This window comes from Trifolium pratense, linkage group LG3, assembly GCF_020283565.1.
Source record: "Trifolium pratense cultivar HEN17-A07 linkage group LG3, ARS_RC_1.1, whole genome shotgun sequence".
NCBI lineage: Eukaryota > Viridiplantae > Streptophyta > Magnoliopsida > Fabales > Fabaceae > Trifolium > Trifolium pratense.
The window spans coordinates 3,965,402-3,973,307 of NC_060061.1; positions in this window are offsets into that span (position 1 = coordinate 3,965,402).

A 7,906-nucleotide genomic window follows, 5' to 3' on the forward strand; every position below is an offset into this window, starting at 1 on the left:
TGCTTCTTCCAAAACTCAAATTAGAGACGTTGCTTTAGCCTCCATTATTTTCTCTCTAAATGTTATATGGTTTGCTCGTAATTAGGTCCGTTTTCATAACGTCCGAGTTCCTTTACATCAATCTTGCTCTTCTATTTCTGCTTTAGTTCAAATGGTCGGGAACTTGTCTAAGAGTATTATGTCCAATTGTATTACTGACTTTCAAACTTTAAGAGTTTAATATTATGAATTATCTTGGTCCTGCTGCGAAGATACAAGAGGTTATTTGGTCTTTTCCTCTGACTGTGATAAAAGCGAACATCGATGGTGCAGCGAGGGGTTCTCCGGGACATGCCTCAACTGGAGGCATTTTTGTGACTCAAGTGGAGGAATGAAAGATTGCTTTAGCTTGTATCTGGGTATTCTTTTTTTTGTTTTTTGTATCCGGGTATTCAATCTTCTCTCTTTGCTGAAATAATTGCAGCTATCCTGCTATTGAAATTGCTCATCAAAATCATTGGCATAATTTTTGGCTGAAATGTGACTCTAAACTAAGGTGGATGCCTTCAATAATCACCATATAATTTTTTGGAAACTCAGAAATCGTTCGTATAATTTTATTTATTTATGTTCTCTTATGAACTTTAAAATTTCTCATATTTTTAGGGAAGAAAATTATTGTGCTGATAAGCTCACAAATTTTAGTGTAACTTATCGGGAAGATCATTGGTGGGATAATGTTCCCTGTGTTATTGTTGAGGTTTTTTCTCGCAATAGGACGACTTTGCCTTCTTATAGATTCAGATGACTGTTTTTCTTGAGTTTTGGCCTAGTCTCCCCAATGTTCAATTGCTTTCTTTTCAATGAAATTTTGTTTGTGGTGCTGCAAATGATTGGTGGTGCTTGAGGTGCCAACATAGTTGAGATGTGAAGTTTCTACAAGTGATATATTTGCACTACACTAGCCTTTATATAGCATGTAGTACATGTTATACTGGATCCCCTCATTTTAGATTTGTGTTTTTTAGTCAAATATATAAAAATAGTAACGGTCGCTTAAAACTTAATTGATCTTTTATAAACGAATAAGATATATCTTCCTAATAAAAAAAATATGAAGACACTATAATGATAGATAAATGTAGTTAAAATCTAGAGAATGCTTCGACATAAGATAATCAAACCATGTAGTATGAGCACTTGAGTCAATTATTAGATTCAAGACATATGGTCTTAGTCACCATTTGATCACACATAACAAAACATACATATTTAATTACAGTACTCCATTGCTTTGGGGAGTTATTTTAGTGCCCATGAAAACGACTTTGGCATTTTCTCTACACTTGTAGTACCAGTACTTCTAAACTCATTAGTTTCTTGTAGTATTCTTCTACCGTCAATGTGATCATCATTGATCATACATAAAGGTCCACCATACCACCAATTAAACAGATAGGCAATTCTCAAAATCAAATCATATCATATGGTTATAAAAATAGGCATATCATTACAAATAAATGAGCTAGAAGAAGCAAATGATAAGAGTATGTTCATACAAAAGGTTCCGGAGGGTATTCGAGAGGAGCGACCGCACAGCTCACGATCTCGTAGACATACATTCCTCACAGAAAATATGTCTACATGGTAAAGTAGAATACGAATGTGCATTTGCAAAATCTTGCAAACATATCGCACAATCCGTTTGATCGAATTGAGGAGGGTTCGATGTGTCATATGTTGACATTGTAACTCTCTCTAATCGAGCCGCACAACGTGCTCGACGATCTAATTCCTCTTTTTTAAAATAAATAAAATACAACCGACTACAATACTTACCAAACTAAATATTACTATTTTAGTTATATGGCCACTTTCAGGTGAATGACTGTCAGGAGGGTTCTGGAGGATGTTACAGAGGAGCAACTGCACAGGGCCACCAAAATTCTAGGGGCATCATTTTTTTAACTTAAGGTGTGCGTATATGCATGCGCTCGCGTGTGCATGCATGCGTGTTAAAATAAATATATTATACACTGAAATTTATTTGAAGAATAAATTTTTTTAGAGAGATTATAACAATTGAAAGTATGATCTTTAATTGATGGTCTGCTGCGGCTTTGGGAAAATGACGATGGTATGACATCCTTGTTAGTTGTTAGTGTTATAAATTATTTTGACTTCTGGCATTTAGCTTCTGTTTTTTTTTTTTTGTTGTTGTAAATATACAGGCTACAATGTTGCGATTTCACCCATAAGCACCAATATGTTAAAGATTAACTGATGGTCTAATGCGGTTTTGGAAAAATGGCGATGGTATGACATCCTCATTAGTGTTGTAAATTATTTTGATTCCCGACATTTAGCTTATGTTATTTTTTTGGTAAATATACAAGCTACAATGTTGCGATTTCACCCATAAACACCAATGGTCTGATGCGGTTTTGGGAAAATGATGATGGTATGACATCCTCATTAGTGTTGTAAATTATTTTGATTCTCGGCATTTAGCTTATGTTATTTTTTGGTAAATATACAGGCTAGAATGTTGCGATTTCACCCGGAAGCACCAATATGTTAAAGATTATCCCTTATTGTAGCTTACCTTGCAGTAATTCATGTAACTACACCTATCATTGTAAAAAAAATACTATCATTGTACTGCTAGTCCACATATATGGTGTCTTAATCTCGCAAATTCAAAATAGCAATTTTATAAGAAATACATAGGAAGACTGTGTGTGTCACATGTAATAATGTTTGAGAGGTCATGCTATACGCCCACACAGTTTTTTTTTTTTTTAACATAAGTTGTCCGTATATGCGTGCGTGCGTGCGCTCATGCGTGCGTGCATGCATGTTAAAATAAATATTTATTAAATATTTATTATAACTAAATTTTAAAATAAACTTAGATTTTATGATCTTGATGATAGTAAAATTTATTTGAAAAATTAAAAGTTATTAGAGATTCTTATAATTGAAAGTATAATCTTTAACTTTTTTTTTAATGTTATATATTTATAATTATATGACTTAAAAAAAATTGGGCACCAAAATTATAATTTGCAAAGGACACTTAAAATCTCATGGATGGGTTACATGCATTTTCTAACAAATAGGACATATATCATATTCTGATATGAGTTTGAAAATACATTCCTCACAATATATATATGTTCACATGGTAAACTGTGATATGTTTGTGTGTCTGTGAAATCTTCCAAAAACACTGCACATTCAGTTTGATCAAATTGAGAAGGGTTAGATTTGTCATATGTTGACATAGTCACCCTATCTCGTTGAGCCTCATAGCGTGCTTGTTGAGCCGCATCACGTGCTCGACGATCCAAATATTTTATAATCATAATCATAATATATACAACTACAACTACTAATATGAACAATCCAATAGCTAAAACACCATACCCTAACTCTTTACCAAACGAATCACCCTTTTCAACGGCAGCATCATAATCATCCTTATGCGTCGACATTTTCTTCAAACTGCTATATGGGCTATATGTCCACACACTGGTCTATATGACTACTCTTACTCTTTATGTTTTTAGTGTGAGTGTCCAAAAGAAGAAGGAACCACCATTGGTTATCAAAGGAGTTTTCTTCTGCTTAGACTCGATATTCCTTTCTTCTCACTTTCAAGCTCTCCCTGGTAATAACCTAAAAGAATGAGTTCGTGTATTTATAGTTGAAAGACACAATTCTAAGACTTCACGGATCCTGCTTGTGCACTCCTCATTTGGACATTCCCTTTCTTTTTCTCTTCCATCTTCTCAAAATTGTCATCTTTCTCATAAAATTCCTTTTCTCTCTTTTATTCCTTTCTCTCAATATTTTATTTCCTGTCTACTTCTTTCTCTTTACTTCTTTCAAAAGTGGAACTTCTCTTTTTTTTCACTAACTTTCCTTTCGGATAAATGCTGAGTACAAGAATTAAAATAAACATTATTAGAAAGGAATGACGTAGTTCTCAACAAATATTTTTGTCTCAGTCTCTCTTTTCAAGAGTTGGTGACTTTCTCTTCTAGAATAGATATTTGACAATTTTCATATGAAAATGAGTATGTGTTGTTACGGGAATCATATTTTGCTCCACGATTATACATCCATGGACGTCCAAGTAAGACTTTTCTAATCGAAATCATGGATCCTGCTTGTGCACTCCTCATTTGGACATTCCCTTTCTTTTTCTCTTCCATCTTCTCAAAATTGTCATATTCTTCTAACATTGCAAGAAAGATGTGTCAATGTGAGTACTATTAAACATAGTTATAATAATGCACGTCTCAAATATAATAAGTCTAAGAGAAAACCTAGATAAAAAATGCAACATCGTCTCAAATTGTTGTCGTACAAAATTCAACATATAAAACCAACAAATACTTCTTGGCGCTTACCACTAGTTGAGTTTGATGGTGTAATTTATTTCTATTGAGTTGCAATATTCAATTGAATTTGCTTACATAGAATATGGTCATCTTAATCCAAGAGTTGATATTACTATTTTAGTTATACGGTCATCTTTATGTGAATGATTGTCAATAGGGTTCTAGGGGTGTTCTAGAGGAGCGACTGCATAGGTCACAAAAATTCTAGGGGCATCATTTTTTTTTAACTTAAGGTGTGCGTATATGCATGCGTTCACGTGTGCGTGCGTACGTGCATGCGTATGTGCGTGTTAAAATATATATGTTCCCCTCCCCGGTAATTTATTTGTTGTATTTAATGTGGGTAGAGTAGTGTCTATTTAGCAGTCCCACTCGAAATGTTCTTGTTCCACCTCTTTATTCGTTTAGTCACTTCTTCAGCCGCATCACGTTCTCGTTGAGCGGCATCACGTTCTCGTTGAGCGGCATCACATGCACGACGGTCCAAATATTTTATATACATAATATATACAACTATAGCTACCAATATGAACAATCCAGCTAAAGCACCATACCCTAACTGTTTACCAAACGAATCACCATTTTTAGTGCCATTAGAATCTTCCGGATACGTCATTTTCTTCAAATTGCTATATTTTTTTCTATGTTTTATTTTTATTTTTTTGGTCTTGCTATATGACAACAGGCAAAACTTACGTACGGTACCTTTTTCAGTTATAATAGTACACGTGTCAATACATTCATTAATTAAAATTATAATTTAATTTATATGCACCGACAGTGTAAAGTTCCAAAAAAAAGAGAAAACCCCAAGTACGATGACGGTGACGGTCCAAGTTCAACCACTAGAGGCAGGACGGTCTAACTTGTTGTCGTATTGGTGCTGAGATTCACTGCTTGTATGATCTCACTCCTTCACCGGCTAAAGGTTCCATTGACTCTTGATTATTAAACTTGAATTCTTTTCTTAGGTTAGGGAAAAACTGTTCCAAGTTTAATGTTATATGTAGAGATGATTAATTGATTATGAAAGTTGAATTTGGTGATAAACTTTTAATTTTTATTGGGGAATTATTTCTGTTTGTGCGTGGGGTTGCAGAGATTAGAAGGATGGGAGATTGGTTAGGAAAAATGAAGCAGTGGTGGGATGAAGTTTTGAAAGAAGAGGATCAGTTAAGAGATGAAGTAATAGCAACACTGAATTGAAATCTAACTTGGGAAGGGAACCGTATTTATAGACCAAAACTCTTATTCCTTGTTAGATAGGAATGGCGTAAGGATTACAAATGAGTAAGAGTTACATTTTTTGCATACATTTAATTTGTTTTTTCCTTAAGAGTGTGTTTGGATGGGGGAATTTTTTGAGGTAAAGTAATGTTTTGAGGGAATTCAAATGATTTGAGGTGAATTCCATTGTTTGGATGAAAATTTGAAGAATTTTCAAAATGATGGAAATTTATGAAGTATTTTGTTCAAGTTAAATTTAGAGAATTTCAAAATGACACCTAAAATCAAAGAATTTGAAATTCCTTCTTCTCTGTAAACTTTTAAAAATTACTAATTGATGTAAAACCTAAAATTAGCCGAAAAACCTAAAATTGACGATAAACACTAAATCGGCCGAAAATCCAAAAAATCGGCAGAAAAAACCTAAAATCGGCCAAAAGCTCAAAAATCGACTATAAACTCTAAAATCGGCCGAAAACCCAAAAAATCGGCAGAAAAACCTAAAATTGGCCAAAATTCCAAAAATCGACTAGAAACCCTAAAGTCAGCTGAAAACCCAAAAAATCGGCCGAAAAACCAAAAATCGGCCGAAAACCCAAAAAATCGGCCGAAAACCTTAAAACTGCCAAAATCCAAAACATCGACTATAAACCTTAAAATCGACCGGCAACCCGAAAAATCGGCAGAAAAACCTAAAATCGGCCAAAATTCCAAAAATCGACTATAAACCCTAAAATCGGCTGAAAACCCAAAAAAATCGGCCAAAATCCAAAAAATCGACTATAAACCCTAAAATCGGCCGGCAACCCGAACAATCGGCAGAAAAACGAAAAATCGGTCAAAATTTCAAAAATCGACTGTAAAACCAAAAATCGACCGAAAACCCAAAATCGGCCAACATCCAAAAAATCGGCCGAAGAATCTAAAATCGTCCCTAAACCCAAAAAACTCGCCTGAAAACCTAAAATCGACCCAAAATCCTGAAATCGGCTATAAACCCGAAAATCAGCCGAAAAACCTAAAATCGACTATAAACCCTAATATCGGCCGAAAAATGGATTTATAGTCGATTTTTAGGTTTTTCGGTCGATTTTTTGTTTTTCGGTCGATTTTAGGGTTTATAGTCGATTTTTGGGTTTTTCGCCGATTTTAGTTTTTTCGGCCGATTTTTTGGGTTTAGGGTCAATTTTTGGGTTTTCAATTAATTTTTTGGGTTTTCAGCCGATTTTAGATTTTTTAGTCGATTTTAGGTTTTTCAGCTGATTTTGTGTGTTACTATCGATTTTAGGGTTTTTGGCCGATTTTAGGTTTTTCGGCCAATTTTATGTTTTTTCTGCCGATTTCATGGTTTTCGGCCGATTTCATGGTTTATAGTCGATTTTAGGTTTTTCAGCTGATTTATGGTTTTTGACCGATTTTAGGTTTTTCCGCCGATTTTTTCGGCCAATTTAATGGTTGATAGTCGATTTTAGGTTTTTTGGCCGATTTTAGGTTTTTCGGCCGATTTTTTTTTGTTTTTCGGCCAATTTTTGGGTTTAGGGTCGATTTTATTAAAATAAATAAAATTAAATGAAGGAAATTCAATTACATTACCCAAACAAAGAATTTTAAAATTGATGGAATTTCATCACTTTATCCAAACAATGAAATTTGAAAATGAAGGGAATTCAATTGAATCAATTGAATTGCCTAGTATTTTAAATCCCTTGAATTTCTAGAATTCCCCATCCAAACACACTCTAATTGTATTCTGTTTTTCTTCATAAAAAGTTTCCTCATTGTTTACCTTTTTTTGTTATATTTTCTATCCTCGATATGTTTTTCTTCATAAAGAGTTTCCTCATTGTTTACCTTTTTCTGTTATATTTTTTATCCTCGATATGTTTTTCTTCATAAAGAGTTTCCTTATTGTTTACCTTTTTCTATTATAACTTCCATCCTCTATATTTGTTGTATATGCTCTCCTATCCTCGCCACTATTTTCACCGCACACCCCCATTCCTCATCCTTCAAACCTCATAAAAGAGTTTTTCATCCTGGTAGATATGCTTTTAATGATAATTTCAACACTGATTATGTATGGATTTATGTATAATGTATCTGTTATAGATGGGGTGTAAATAAGTAGTTATGGCTTGGCAGTATTAGAGTATAGTTTTACTTGGCTTGGCAGTATTATTCTATTAAATTTAAATTGCTTAAACTATAATTGATAGTATCATGTAAATAGACTATATAGCGTAATGTTAATATTTGTATTTATTAGGATTCAACACACGTACACACACACA